This window comes from Lipophrys pholis, assembly GCF_963383615.2.
Source record: "Lipophrys pholis genome assembly, chromosome: 3".
NCBI lineage: Eukaryota > Metazoa > Chordata > Actinopteri > Blenniiformes > Blenniidae > Lipophrys > Lipophrys pholis.
Window position 1 is genome coordinate 14,058,300 of NC_137627.1, and position 16,521 is coordinate 14,074,820.

Sequence of the window (16,521 nt, forward strand, 5' to 3'; positions counted from 1 at the left end):
CTGCGGACTCCCCACAGGATGAGAGGAGGTAGACTCTTTAATATTTCAGAGCAGTGATAAATAAGTCAGACAGACTGCAGAGAGATAAGGTGACTCTGTGGGTAGGGTGAGCAGGAGGTGTGTGTGTGTGTGTGTGTGTGTGTGTGTGTGTGTGTGTGTGTGTGTGTGTGTGTGTGTGTGTGTGTGTGTGTGTGTGTGTGTGTGTGTGTGTGTGTGTCGGGGGGCCGGGGGTGGGGGGTGGGTGAAAAGGAGGGGGAAACAGATAAAGGAAGTGGGAAAAAGAGAGCGCTACATAAGGTAATAGACCCAAAGGTCATGGAAAAGTGCAAAGTCGAATTCAGACACCTTTACAAAAAAAATAAAAAGATCTGTTTGACAAAATACATTAAGTGAATCACAAATGTGAACCAGGGGAAATAACCTCTGTTCCTGCTTCCTCACACCGATCTCCTGTTGCACTCCTCCGAGACAAGAGAGGGAACCTGAAGACACGTGAATGACAGACTTTGGATTTCTGAGGACAGACGAGAGCCCGAGGATCAGGAGGAGAAGGGAGGGATGAGAGGATCAGGTGGGCGGAGAGGGGAGTGGATGAAGTGATAGGAGGGAGGAGATGAGAGGGGGAGAAAACAAGAGACTGTTACTGTAGAGAAAGGTCAACAGAGACAGAGAGCAAGTGTGAGAGAGAAGATGAAAAACAGACCAAAGAGGTGGAAAAGTATGTCATGCTCTCTCGGGGGAGGAACTGCCCCCTGGTGCCTGGGTTTACAGTCTGGCTGGCTTAATGATCAAAAGACGATAACGCTTCACCGGCATTTCGTACACGACTTGCACTGTGTTGTGCAGTTAAACTATATTTAGCCTCTGTCAGCTGTTTTGCTTCACTCCTCACAGATTCTTTAAGTCTCACCAACCTACACAAACACGCAGCTTTCTGACTAATCGGAGTTGTGCTGCAGCCCCCGTAAAATCTTTAGGCTATAAGCGAGGCTTTGCTTCTCAGCATCCATTTTTATCCTCACTGCCTCCGAAAGAAATAACTTCTTCCAGGCCTTTTTCTCTACCTCCAAACAGCCGCTTCAAGCTCCCTCTACCACTATCTTCACATGCACTTCTGTGAGCCCGTAGCATTTTCATTTCTCATTCCCTCTCAGCACATCCTCCCCCAATCCCCCCCCCCCCCCCAAAAAATTCTTATCGCCTTCCCTTTACTGAGAGCTCTTCTCATCCATTCCATCATTTGTGTCTCGTCTCTCAATAAAGCATTTCTCTTGTCCTCTGAGCAGCATTAGAAGAGCTGCCAGTTCCGCCGCTCGATTAGCTCATTAAATCAACTCAGGAACATGGCGACATGCAGATGGGCAATAAAGACATGCAGGTAATAGATGCGCACTATAGCAGCAGGGAAATCTAAAAATATCAAAGGTGAAAAATGAATTAAGTGAAGAATTAGACGCACACAGATGACACGAAAGAAGACGTGGGGGGAAAAAAAAAAAGGAAACAAATCCTCGGAGAGAATTTAGTCCCAATCTCCCCAGTGGGATTAGTGTAAATCTTAACCTGCCTCACTGTCTCTTCTAGTCTTTATAGCCGCGGCTTAGAGGCTCTATCAGGAAGAGAGCAGGGATTCTTACAACCTTGAGCTGTTAGCATTAGGTCCCGCCACTTATAAGCGTCCTCTGCACCACACTAATCAATTACCGGCATTGCTTATCTGCCACCACACTTCCCGTCCACCCAAAAAGCCACCGGCAGCCTGTGAGCCTCACACACGTAAGCCCCTATAACCGACACCACGCAATCGCCAACAGACTCACTGTCATTTAAATACAGTACTAAGCTTTAGAAAGTGGAGGTAAAGTAAATATGCTCTTGTAATACTTAAAAAAAAAAAAAAAGCACTCCTCCCAAGCCAACTCTCACACAACGAACAATCACTATAACTTACCGGACATGAAAGTCCAGGGAGTCGTCGCAAATTGTCTTTTAACTCTCTGCAGCTTTAATAAAGCTAATTTCATAATTTGATTCAGTCTTCATCACAGCTACAATAAAGCCAGTTCTAGAAGTGTGTGCTTTAATGAAATAATTATGTTTTTGCTTCAGTTTTAACCCTCCATTCATTCCTTTTCATTCGGATTATTTCCTCAGTAATTGAAAAGGACACCTCATGCGAGGAAAAGGCTTCAATCTCATGGCTGCTAAAGAAAGTTTGTTATGGCTGTGGCTGTACGGTGACCACGGAGAAACGGCGCCGGTTGGATATGATGTCTGTGACAGGGAGAGAGCTCGTAACCAGACAGCTGAAAAAGCAAACCAGATAAAACTGACAACGGCGCCGTTTCAGAGCAATAAGACCGTCTCCATCCATGACCGCATTTGAGAAAAATGTTTGATTTTGTCAGCATGAAGAGCAGAAGCTGGCCAGTAGGAATACCCTTGAAAGGCTTGTGTTTACTCCTCGACTGCACCTCAGAACCTGCGCCCTTTAGCTTTTACTTGAGTTGGATCCTGAATGTACCCAAAATATTAGTTTTGTACTCAATTAGGTAAGTTTTTTTCTTTTTTCCTTTAAATTACGATTCACTGATTCAGTGGAATCAATAAAAAAAAATTAGCTGCAGATTCAGATATGGTTAATCCACATATTCTATGACTTATTGATAATCTTGTGACTAATATTACATTGAGGCCATTTGGATTTATTTGGATTTTATAGCTTTAGAATAATGAGTGCCCCAAAAATGTGCAGTGTGAGTTTTCATATTCTTTAAAAAATAATCTCAACTTTATATTTTTGACAGTTATTCACTGGAAAGGATTGTCTGTGATTGGATGGTCTTACTGCTGAAGTACCGAGTTCCCATTGTAATCGCATACAGAAATAAAGCTCTATTTCTCTGTATTATGGTAGTTTTGGAATTTTCAAATTATCATAAAAGTAAAAGAGTTATGATTATTGGAAGTAAGCAAGTCAAATCCTGTCATGATCTGCAAAAAAAAAATAAAAAATTGTGCACCGATGAATATTAAAAAAAACAAAAAACAAAACGGATTAAAAGGTAAAATAATTTTTAGGGACTATACCTATAATGTCAGATTTTAAAAGTCCAACAAAAGCTCAAACTGCTATATTGTGTGCATGTTTAACAGCTGTACTGTGGCGTAGTGGATAGTCTCACAGTAAGAAATCCCTGGATCCAGTCGAGGCTTTGGGAGTTTTCTCTTTGGAGTTTGCATATTTTCCCTGGGTGTGCCTGCACTTTTGTTAGTCATTCCAATTTCTCCCAAAAACAAGTGTTTTACCAGGTTCTCTTATTTCTGAGTGATTAATGAATTACAAAGCTGCCATAAGAACAATCACCACTGTCAGGAGATTTTATTTACAAGTGACACTCAAAATAGGGAGTTTATCTGAATATGGCGTCAAACAAAAGGGATTACTATTTAATTTGGGTTCCTTTTTAACATGCATGTCCACAAGCAACTTGTGTGAACACATCATTTGTTTGTTTCTAATGAGGCCACCAACATTTCTGACAGTCCTGAACACAAAGCTCTGGCAGTCAGTAGGTCCGAGTCAGACAGCGAAGTGCAGTGTTTACAAGCAATGTGCTATTTGTGACCTGCAGCCTTGTGGTGACATGCTTTTAGATTACAAAAAACAAAACAAAAAAAGAGTCAAACAAATCCAGATTGTAATCAACTTGAAATCCCATCGGAAGATTAGGTAAGTTTCCCTTTAATCTGTTTACAAATAACTCTTAATCTGCCTCTATGCGTTCCCCAGTTTTTGCTTTTCGTAGTCATTCTGCAGCTTCATCTGTTTTCACCTCAAGACTGACAAGTTCGTTAATCTAAACCTTACACAGCAGATGGTTGACCAGAAAGCTTTGCATTGCCCCTGTACCTCCGTCCTCAATGAGCTCCCTCATAAAAAAAGAAAAAAGAAAGAAAAGAGGGCAAAATAATGACCCTCGGGATCAAAAATCTCTCAGGGCAATAATAAACAGTACATGGCAGCGATCCAGGAGGACACTGGTAAATGAACAATCACACAAATACTGCCTGCGTATGCATATGTACGCACATCCTAGTTCTTCCACCACTTTTTACATTCACAAGCAGAAATAAATGACATTCTGTGCAGTTTGATCCTTTCTCTTATCCCCTGAGCCTTTGTTATAGCTCACATTAAACACAACCTGGTGCTCGATCGGTCCGCAGCAAGATTTATCTGACGGTCCGTAGCTCACAGTTCCTTCCCTGAATAGAAAACACGTGCAAATATCAAACATTCAAATCAACTACATTCCTTCCGTCTGGATGGATCCACGTCTGGAAGGGGTCTGCAGGACACATGTGCTGCAGACTCAGGCATGCCAACTCCGAGTACACACACCAACGTGTGGGGATGAAATACATCCAAATTAAGTTTGAACAGAAATACAACAACAACAACAATAATAATAATAATAATAATAACTTTATTTATAGAGCACTTTTCAGAACACATGTTGCACAAAGTGCTTTCCAGTAAAAACACAAACAAAAAAAGTCAGGCGAGACAGAGGAGGCAAGCAATCAAACAGATGGACAAGCAGTCATTGAACAGATGGAAAATTATAGACAAACATTATTATTATTGGCGACAAAACACCACTGGCCTAGGTGGCTTAAAGAGAAAGCATATAAAAAGATGAAAGGGGCAGAGTCTTATCAAAAATAGAATTTCCAATTAAAAGCAAGTCCTCAAAAGTGCATTTTTAAAGGAGATTTAAAAGAAGTCATTATTATGTATTAATATGTATTATGTAATTGAAAACACCACCATGAGATGATCGATTATAGAGAATCTCTCAGACTTTCAAAATGATCTGAAGTGGTTTTTCAACCTTCTGGGTGTTTATACTGATGAGTCAGTCACAGACAAACACCAAGGGGCCGAGTTTCTATTTCCCACAATGCACCTGCTTTCCTCACAGGTCCATCTGCCCCGTGTGAATAGGAAGGGCTACAACTGTGCGGACTACAAATATCACAGCTCAGCCCCTTTGCGTACACAATCACACCAATGTTTCGAACTCTGAACAGCTGCAACTCACAACCTTCTCTCAGCCAACATTCCTCTCCTGCCGTCCCTCACTGCCAAGACAGCCAATCGGCAAACCCGAACTGACTCATCTATTTTCTCAATCGCATACTGACCAACAAATAATTGCGGAGCCGGCGCTTGCATACATACTCCGGCTCTGAGAGTTAAGATTTAAATAGTAGAAGATACCGCAAAAACTCTCTTTCGTGTCAACAGTCTTACATAACCAAAGAATGAACCCTTTAAAAAAAACAAAAGCAAAGTGTAGATTAGACTGAGCAGCTGAGTCGATTCCAGCCATGTGATTAGATTTAGAGACTGTTAATCAGCTACAGATTAAAAACCAGACTTAGAAGAGGGTAAAAGTGCTTTGTGAAGACTGTGAAGTGAAAGAGAGTTTACACATTCAGTAACTGACTCGTAGCTTTGGGGGAAAAAAAGGTACACGTTATTCTAAACATACACCTCTGGCACAAGCACTCTGCACTTAAAATAAGTAAAACCTAACGTGGTGCTTTTTGTAAGTGCAAGGCATTAGGCTAATGCAATGTAAAGAAGGCTTTAAGGTTTCAGCTTACAACACTTATTTCCCTCGGTCAATTCAATTCAAAGGCTGGGTACAGCTTAAATATGACTACTTTAATTAAATGAATGAATTACTGCTGCTCCTGCCACTGCGATGATGAAGAAACAGAAGAAGAACGAGAAGACGTTGCCTTAAAAAAACAAAAAACAACAGATTGAACAATGTAACATCAATTTTCAGGTTTAGGAACCTTAATGTGTCTGCACAAGCTTGTTGGTGTTTAGTGATTTCGCTGCGCTGCCGTTGTGTGCAGACAGTCACAAAAGACTAAATAGCCAACTATGGAAAGAGTTTGATTGGAAATTAAAAATGAGATATTCCAATATTTCTTGTTATATTTCTTTGTTTGTCAAGACACAGTTAAGTGACATGTGCAGGAGGAAGAATCAGTGATCATACACACATCTATGGGGACTGCACAACAATTCAAGCGTTTTGAAAAAAATGTTGAAGTAGAACTAGAAAATACTCTAAAAGTAAATGTTCCTGTGGACCCTGTGGTGTACTTGATGGGAGCCAAAACAAAAAAAAGACATATAACACAGAACAGAGGTACATATTGCGGAATCCTGATATTGATGCCAAGAAAATGATAACTGTGAACTGGAAGGACACAAAATAACACGGCGGAGACAGAAACTGAAGCGGGTCTCCGTCGTGGAAGAAATGACTGCGAGGCTAAAACCGAAAACAGAGATTTTTAATGCAAATATGGAACGATGTCGAGGAATATTTGGGCATTAATCGAAATGGGTTGTTGCAAAACAAAGGAATATGTCTTCAAATAATCAATCTTGGTGTCTGTATCCACGCTTGTTTAATATACATGTTACGATTTTATGTGTGTATAGGGGAATGTTTTGTTTTGGGTTTTTTTTGTTGTTATTTGAGAAAAAGGAAAATAAAAAGGATAAAAAAAAAGAAGAAGAAGGAAAAAAATACCCTTTTCTTAGTAAATTCAGTTTTAGTTTAGAGCTAAGTGGCTTTTAACTGATTTAAAACAGCAACCGGAAATGTAGGGAGGTGGAGAATTCCCAGAGTTAATACAATTAAGAACCCAACATCAGCAAGGGGGGATTCAGATGGACTGTGAACTACTCTGGTGAAAATCCAGACAGAAACTATTCTTCTTCGAGATGCAGGACAACTACAAGATTTCATGACCTGGTACGATAACTGTTTCCCAGCTGACAGGGCATTAACATCCATCAACAGGTCTGACTTTTACAACAGAACCCGTAGGATTGAGGAGCAGAACTGCTTCTACTATGAGTATGTGGGCTGGTTTTCACACAATGTAAAATGGTTTTCTTAGAGAGAGAGATGGCAATATATCTATATTTCTTAATCAAATGTAGACTTACGACCACCAATTGAATTTGGTTTAATTTAATTCAGTTCAGTTTATATGATTTGATCCCACAGGGTCTATTAATAATAGGTTCATTGCAGATAGGTAATCATAGAAGCATGCTTTTTTTTCCCCCCATGCAGATCAATTAGACTCCATTCAATTAGATATGATTCCATTCAAGTCAATTTGGTACAACTGAATTCCAACTAATTCACTGCAGATTAACTTAAATCAAATTCAATCCACTCCACTCCAAAAACACAAAAACAACAACCAAAAACAAGCTCAATTGCAAAGCAATGAAATTACTCAATAATTCAAGATGCACATTTCAGTGCGAGCATGAGAACCACATTGGGATTAGAAAGGAGACGTTGTAGTGTGGAGGGATAGCAGGTTGACGTGGTCTTGAAGATGGAGAATTCGGGGGTTATTCATTTACTGCCAAGCCCGTGTGAAAGAAGGGGGGGGGGGGGGGGGGGGTAAAAAAGGGAGAACAGGGTTTCATAGGGGAGGGGGGGTGACGAGAGGGTGGTGGAATTGGCAACCACACACAACAGCTTCATTACCAATCCCACCCTTCAGCTGCACGTCAGCTCCGACTGGCCCCGACCGAGAGAGAGAGAGAGGAGCGGGTGAAGTGGAGGAGGACAAAGTGGAGCTAAACACCTCAAAGCTCCAACTTCACAAACAACTCCGAAGACGAGACCTCCTCCCACAAAAACTCCACAGGCACGGTGTGAAGCGAGAAGAACAATGACCTCGTGGCTTCGCTCTGCCTGAAGGAGGATGTATATTTAGTCGGGGGGGGGGGGGGGGGGGGGGGGGGCTTTAACAGGAGTGTTTGACAGGGACAGTGTTAAATTATCGAGCAGCCAGTGCCAGCGGGGAAGGACGGCACACTGAGGTTAAGGAAGGCGCTCTTATCTGGCGCCGCATGCTGTCGGCAAACACGCACACGATCCTTTTCACACACACAAACGCCTACCAAACCCCAAAGCTCAATGTTCTTATTAACTCACTAAATGCTCTTATCGTGTAAAAAAAGAAGAGACGGTTTTAACATGCAAAGACAGTCGTAGAAAAATGGTATTACAGGTAGAGGATTTAAATTAAAAAAAAAAAAAAGGCTCCCATTTATTTCACGGTAGAGAAAAGGAGATTACAGATGTTTACTACCGGGCAAAAACATTTCGGTTTCTTGACGGGCAACAGCCCCATTCATACGTTTACTTGCTGTTTTTCACTTCATGAGTCTACTTTTCAGTCGCTCCCCGACAGTCCTCGCTCTCTGCTGAAAAAGCAAACCTCCCCACCCGGGACAAATTACTAAAAGGTCAGAAGACTTTTCAGCAAAGCTCTCCAATGTTCTGCTCTCTTCTCAGCTGCACAAGTATTTTCCAACAGAACATGACCTCCCATGTGTCCTCTGCTTTCTGCTTCATTTCACATCAAGGAAGGGCTGAAATGTCAAGTGCTGGGCTTTCGCCACTAATGACAGAACAGGAGGATAATAGCAATTATGACTAATATTGCGGATCCTCATTAGATGAATTCCACTTTTTTCGTCTTCTTTTTCTTTTTTTTTTGTCCCGCTGAGTGAAATTGCAGAGTAAACTGACGGGCCTGCCAAGAATTTAGCAGCACACAAGGACGCTTCAGTGTGATGTGAGGGACTTGTTGCTTTACTACCAGTTAGTTTGTGGACTGAGTTTCTCTCGTGAATTTGTGATTATGGATCAAACTTGCTCGTCATGTCACAGTTAATGAAGGGGAAACTTCCGACTTGTGAAACAATGTCGACAATATGTCAGCCAGACAAACTATTTGAGTTCCCCATCCAGTTATTTAGTGGACACTTTGAAAAGAAAACCCCTCGAAAGAAATCTGAGGAAATATCAGTCTCTGAGCTGCAAAATATGACAATTTCCTCATCAGTCAGACATTATCTTTGTCAGTCTGCCACTGGTGCTGCTTTGGAAGTGCGGATTTGAGTTTGATTATTTTTCAACAGCTCCCGACTAAAGCCCAAAACAACTGCATGGCAGCAATATAAGGGGATCGTGAAACCAAAGCATTCATCAAACTGATTTAAAAGCTCCATGGAGCAAAACATGAACATCTGAGTTTGATAATCTCCACAGGATGAAACAAAACCTATTTGTGTCCCTGCACAATCTCTTTATTTCTAGATGATTGTATAAATGCTCAAGCTAAAGTCCGCAGTCAGCTGTGTTTACAAACCTAGTGGGTGACTGTAGGTTTCTGTTGTATATTGGAAGATTTCCCATCCAAATTGAAATGAGTGCCCCCCGGGAGGTTACAGCAACTTTGGCTGCAGCGCTGACCAGACTCGGAGACCTCGGCTTCGCCTGTGTCCACATCCGGCATGAGGAAGTTCTTCAGGATTGCGAAGGATGATGGAAAAGCACAGGAGTACTCAGGCTGGACCAGAAAGCTAGGTCATTGCTCACACTTGGGGTTTGAAGAAAAAAAAAGAAAAAAAAAAAGATGAAAAGTAAGAAATCAATCGCAGTCTGGTCTGGTTTGCTACGACACAACACGGGCATTTTTATTACCAGAGTCAATGTGTTCGCAACACCCTCTGGGCAGACGCTGTCACTTATATTCCATCATGCAGCCACCAAACCAATGATGTGTGTTCTGAGCTAAATACTACAAAATGTATGCTGGATCATTGTTGTGGTTTTATTTACAAGATAAAAACTTGTAAACAGCTTATAAAATGTATAGAAGCTTCAGAGCTCAGAAACACCACTATTGTGCGTAATATTTCTGATCTGCTTCAAGGCTATGGAACCTCTAATATCCATGTATCACTTTAAGGCGCTTTTGTCTGTGTTTGCATTTAGACCTCCATCATTCTGCACTGGAGTTTGGCAAGAGGATGAAAGCCTGCTTCATAAGCACACCAGGCGCACAACTGGATGGCAGCGGTTACAATTCCACGATTGGATGGACAAGCAGGAGTTGTGTCCACCCTTTTGTCCCCCACTGTGGAAGCACGAGCAAGGCATCGAAACGGCAGGCATTGCAGGGGGGGGGGGGGGGGGGGGGGGGGGGGGGGGGGGGGGGGGGTCACTGTTACCGGTCAGGGTTAACTATGAATAGCATGGGTCAAATGCGGACTGTTTCCCTATGGTGCACAATGAAGCATGTGCGCCAGAGGTTGTTTTAACGGGAACAGAACATGTTAACACACCCAGGAAAAAGTGTATTATTTCAGGAGAACACTTGGCATGTTGGGAGAGGATGTTTTTGTGGGTTTCTGTTGGACTCTGCAGGAGATTGTTCTTCAAAGATATCTGCTCCGTTGGCTCCTTTAAGGTCTTAACTCCTACCACGGATGAAAGCAGACTAACGTGTGTGAATGTGCAGAGCTCTTTGAGCTTTTTCTTTGGGGGGGGGGGGGGATTTTATTTGCACTGTGAGGATCGGATTGTAACCATCAAAATTTTCTTTGAGATGATGATGAAGGCACTCGCAACTACTTTCTCATTTACATCAATTGTAACGACGCCGTTTTTCTTCTGATGAGAGCGCGCCAATACGCTCTTACTCCCATACACTCTGCTGAGGTATAGTATGAACAAAGTGATTGTAATTCCTTGGCTGCCAGAATTTTCCATCTAAATTTATTTAGCTAATGCAATTTATTTCAAAATGAACGCCTGTGAAGTCAATTATACACCTTGGTGAGGGCACAGTTAGTGTGAAGCAGGTGTCTGCTCCTGATAGGCCTTTAGCGTTTCACTTTCATATTGAAGTCATCTTTGCCTGTAACACAACACCAAACTGCCCCTCTCATCCTCATTTGAACCGTCAACATCCATGAAGGGGGAAAACAGCTTCTTCTGTATGCTTCCAAGCCACACACCAAAATAAATATTCATACTCTCAGGCACACACTGCTGTCCTTGGTCTTCCCACCAGCCTGCTCCTTGTTTGCTCTCTCTCTCTCTCTCTCTCTCTCTCTCTCTCTCTCTCTCTCTCTCTCTCTCTCTCTCTCTCTCTCTCTCTCTAATCCTGTAATGCCAACAGTGCAATTAGTCACATGCCGGGTCTTTCTTTCATCTCTCCAGTGAGAATGAGCTCAGGAGAAATTCAAACTGCTTGGTATCTAAACTACACAACCCACCATGTGCTCCTGCGGTAAAATGCAAGCATGCACATAGATATATTAAAAACACCTGCAAATTCAAACAACTTCCCCTGTATAATGTCCTTGGTGAATTATGCTGCACGGCCACTCTCAGATGTCCAACTCTACTATTCAAGACATGAATAATGAAGTCGAAAATGAAATCGCTCACCTTTGCTTCATTACGAAGTAAAGGTGAGCTGAGGACAAACTGATAGAGAAGCCCTAAAAATGGTCATCAAGCATTAGATTTTACCTCTAGATGTGCTCCTTTATTTATTTATTTTTATAGGCTCTTAACTCCCCTGCTGCCTCCTTTGCAACGAGAGACCATATCTATCACAGCCCACTCAAAAACAAACATCATTGATCGAAACCGCATGAAAGAGTGAGAAGGATGGCAAAGAAAAAAAAAAAAAAAGAAGAGAAACAGCCCACGCTCAAAAGTTAACCAGACTCAGTGAATGACTTCTCTGTACTCCACAGTTAAGGTAATTTAGCAGTGCCCGAAGCCACAACCTGACAGAGGGACAGGGAGGGGCGAACTGACTCTCTACATCCCAGTAAGGAACAAATGGCTCATGTTACCATTTAATGGATGGAGAGAGCCCAGGGTTATCACTTTCATGCAGGTTATTCCCATGTGTCAGCTAAAAACCAACCTCCGTTTAACAGATAAATCCCCCCCAACTGAGCCAACATTTAATGTGACTGAGATAGCCGATGGATATCCTCACATTAAACACTGATTTTACCGCAGTCGGAAAATTGAATTTGCATTGCGATGTGTGTGTGGTGCAAAGACAGGTTGAAGCTTTCCACTTCTGGTTATGGCGGCTTGCTGAAGGGAGGCATGTCAGTCGACTCTTGCTACGACAACCACCGAACTACAACATCACCGTTGAAAAGAATACGGATGCCACAAAGGAAGCGCGCACTCAATCCAGTCCAGCTTTGGCATCATCAAGTGCCAAACCAGAGCTCACCGCTGGCGACGGGGCTCTGGAGGCTGACGCTAGCGCCGATCACATGATGAAGAAATGCTGGACATCGCCACATGTGAGAGGGAAAGGAGGACACTTTGTCATTGTACGTAAGCCGCCACTGAAATCCAAACATTCCGACAAAGACGTCAAGAGCAACGCATTCAAGACGTCCTTCAGATTCTAGGCGCCTTCGTTCCACAGCTATTCATATGAGGCTTGTACCTGGGAATTTGAAGATTAAGAAACGGATATTCATAGATTTAAGCATTTCTTTTGGCGAAAAGAGTAACAGCCCTCACAAGGAAAAAATATTAAGGGATCCCAAACAAACAGATGGTTGTCCCAGCTGGCCACAACTCTCCTCCTAGAGGAAAGTACATAGACAACAAAACATCAGCAAGATAAATTCCATCAAATATGGAACCTTTTCATCAACTACATATCAGGAGCAGACTCATCGCTTGTGCTGGAAATGCCTGGAAATGGGTAAATAACGAAGCATCTGCAGTGACAAACCCCTGATACCACCATATTCAAAAAACTGAGCTACCTGGGAACATCACCCAGTAGCGTGATCCCTCGCCAAAAACCTTTTTTTGTTTGTATTGTTTTGTTTTTTTTACTGTTTTGTTTGCTTGTTTATTGTTTTCCATTTTTGTGGTAAATGTCTTCTAGGGTTGTTTTTGTTGTTGCAAAATGAAAATTAAAAAAAGAATGTTGTGAGGAGGGAAATAGAGATAACCAGATGTTATCTCGCCCAGAATGATGTTTTATCTTGTGGTAAACCGATTGGTTCCAGCGAGGTCGCAGAACAGTGACAGAGTGTGACTTCCGGGAACGATGCGGTTTTCCCTCTTCACTAACCTAATCATATCGTACCACCTAACCCTAACCCCACCAAATGCACATTAATCCTAATGACGTAGGTTTTCCCGGCAGACATACTTCAGCCGTTTGCACCTGTTTTCAGTCTTCACATTAAGCTGAACATATCATCCCCCTGCAACAGTCATGAGGATGAACTAGAGCTCATCGACAATTGGCAAAAGACAAGTATGTGCATTCCTCGAATTTTTAGGCCGAACACGAAAACCAACGACTAGATACGCATTAGGAACAATTTGATCGTCTCTTATGTTGTCGCACCTGAAATGATGGAACAGGTTGGTTTTCATTGATTCTTAAAATAATATAATAACTACAGTAATTACACCTGATAATATATGACCTGTTTATTGGTCAATAATTTTACCAATTAAAAAACTTTGTCGGTCCACCATACACAACCAACTGTGATAAAATGTGTATTCTGTCACCTTTCTATGAGAACCAACATCAGCTTCTGCTGCAGTTTGAGTTACAGCGATTTGTCTGTTAAATAAGACCACATGGGAAAGTTTCCATTCCCCACCTGCATCACCGAGCCTTCGCTGTCCAGGATTGTGTTGCCTTATATAGTCTATTAACAAGTGTTACCCGAGAGCGTCAATTATGTTATGGACAGATCATGTATGCGTACAGTTTTAGATTTGGGCCCATCTAAAGTTGGTTGTTTGTCCGTGGTATCACTTTACAAACTGGACAAATGTAAGTTGTCTTTATTCTCCTGACTGGACTCAAATGGATTCCAGGATTCAAGTCTGATCTTTTCATTCTCTTTGTTCAACCACACCATCCTTGGATGTTCTTGCTTTTTTAGCTCACATTTTTAAATTTCATTAGTTGCTTTCTTGTAATTGCTACAGTCACTGGGGGTTACAATATGGGTCGATTTAAAAAGCTTTTCATAATCCATTTAGGTGCTCATTTTTCACATGAGTGCAATCACTTTGTCTGTCAGTGCAAATATAACCGGAGTTTAATCACTAGCCAGACTGATTCCAAATTTTCAAAAGCACCTCTTTTTCATTTTGCATCTGCAGTTATAAAGGACAATGATGAATAACAGGATAAAAAAACAACAACAACTATCTAGTGTTGGTCAGCAGGCAAAGAGCCAACTCGCCCGTGGGTCACATGTCTCCTATTCCCAGTGTTTATAGCCCGCAAGCCTGAATTAAAAAAAAAAGAAAATATCAATAAATCATTACTTTCCCAGGTTATGGTAAAAGGAAAGGTCAATTCATGCCTCAATTGCAATTTCTCTGGAACGACTGCATCTTTATGCCGGCATATTTCAAAGTAACAGAAGGAGTCCGATACACGAGCGCTCGTTTTTTTTTTTACTTTTAACAAGTTCCACTGAATTTTGGGAGTTTAATTAAATTAGTGGTGATACTCATCTTATATCCTATTAGATAGGTTATAGGACGAATAATTGTTCAGTCACAGTTTGGCCCTCTGTTGATCAGTATGAGATTTTTGTGTCCCTTAAAATAATGAAAGTTTCAAAACCTGTTGTTATGTAAGGTTCTTTCATTTTCAGTCCTCTTCTCTTAACACAAAGTCAACTGAACACTGAGAAGCTGACGTGGATGACTTAATCAGCAGAATCGTCAATGTAAAAAAAAAAATCATTAGTTGCAGCTCTAATTGCAGTTGGATTCACTACCTCTTCCCTTGAGGCTCTTCTTTAAATCACTGCTCTAATTAGCTGGCGTACTCATATCCCAGTAAAAAATACAGTCTTATATACTGCGGGATTTCAGGGAAGGATTTAAAGAGTGTCGATTTTCTTATTAAATCTTGGATGCCAGACAGCCGTTGACAGAAGTGTGACACTGCTTTAAACACCCTCTGCGTGATTGAGGTGTGCAGCGTGTGGCTCTGAGTGGAGAGAAATGCAAGCGTCTGACACCTCACGAACTAACCAGCTGAGCCGGTATTCCTGGGGTTGCCTTGAGCCATGCAAGATTCCTCTGCTCCCTTCAGTGCCCTCTGGCTGAATATGAAGAAGAAGAAAAAACAACAAAAAAAAAACTAAACTAAATTAACTGAACAGAGAAAGTTGTTTTTAAAGGCTGCTGGCTGGCAACAATTTCACACACTTCAAAAGCGGGTGCGGAAATGAAAACAGAGCAAATTGTTGCCTGTGGACACATGAGGATAAAACAAACTCTCAAACATGCAAATCTTAACCTCCTCTTGCTCTCACCACCATTACTTACCCACTCATTCTTCTCTTGTCAGATTAGCACATATTTCTCTCCTCCTCACAATGTATTTCTTCAAGAGTCTAAAACACATGTGTGGTCACTGCGGTAGGGATAACAGGTTTAGGTCACTGAGCTCTAAAAATGAACTTCCTCGGCGGGCGGAAGCATGAGGAAAAGGGCCGTAGGGAAAAACAATCCAATGACCACTTTTGGTCAAAAGCTGCAGCAGTCAGCAACGCGGCCCAAAAATTTAATTTCCCCTAAAAGAACAGCCACCTCCATCCTCTTGGGCCGCCTATTTTTAGCATGTCATCGCTCAGCCTCAATCAGACCACGGCAGTCAAAAATCAGAAAGAAGACAGGCGATCGTCAGGACAGAAGCAGTGCGGCAGGAAGAAGAGACTATTATCAGTTTGTGTGTGTGTTTTTAATGGGCGACTCCGCTGCATCTGTACACTCACCTGAGGGCTGAAGCCCTTAAAACAAGTCCAATCTGGAACGACTTCATGTAACGACTTGGGTGTTTTCATCTGTCCACCTGACTGTGGCATCATCTCAAAAAACGCTCTTTGTGGCTTCAACGACATAAAGGGACTCATTTAGAGCTGCACTGCGAAAAAAGTGTTGCCCTGTCGCTCTGAATGCAGCGTCACGTTAATGCGCTCGTGTCAAACATTAGTTAGCGTGAGGGGAAGTTGAAGAACCAGCGATGGATGAGGAGAGGACAGCGAGCAACCGATGACTGATCAGTGACTCGACTTCGGTTATTAATGGAGCCAAGCAAGCTGTTATCAAAGTTAAATACAATAATCTAATGAAAAAAAAAATGAGGTTGTGATCTAAAGTAATTAATTTAATTGCTTTATAACCTACCTGCGTCCCACTGAGTGACATTCATCTTGTGCGTTCATCATCCCGAGGGTGCAGTGGATTGCCACTGCTAGGCACCGGAGGGGCAATCAGAGGTTTAGAGGCCTCGTTCAAGGACCAACGGAGAGGGTGATTAGTGGAGACAAGCATCGGTTTTCACGTTCCCTAACTAAATCTTTTGCCGATCCATTGCTCGAGTGAGGGACTTTAGGGTTAAACTCTTGCTTCACTAACATCCTTGCCATAAGTATTCCTGAATGTTGTGGGGGCGACTCAATCTGGAGCAACGGCCGTGTGTGTGTATGCACCAAAGAGCGGACACACCTATCAATAATTACAGTATTGTACTGGCAACATGAAAAACAAATAA

At 42.0% G+C, this 16,521-nt stretch overlaps 1 protein-coding gene across 1 annotated transcript in view; it reads right to left on the reverse strand.

Moving 5' to 3' along the window:
- Positions 1-16,521, reverse strand: part of ppm1lb (protein phosphatase, Mg2+/Mn2+ dependent, 1Lb) — a 53,722-nt gene that overhangs the window by 35,415 nt on the left and 1,786 nt on the right. The window lies entirely within an intron of this gene.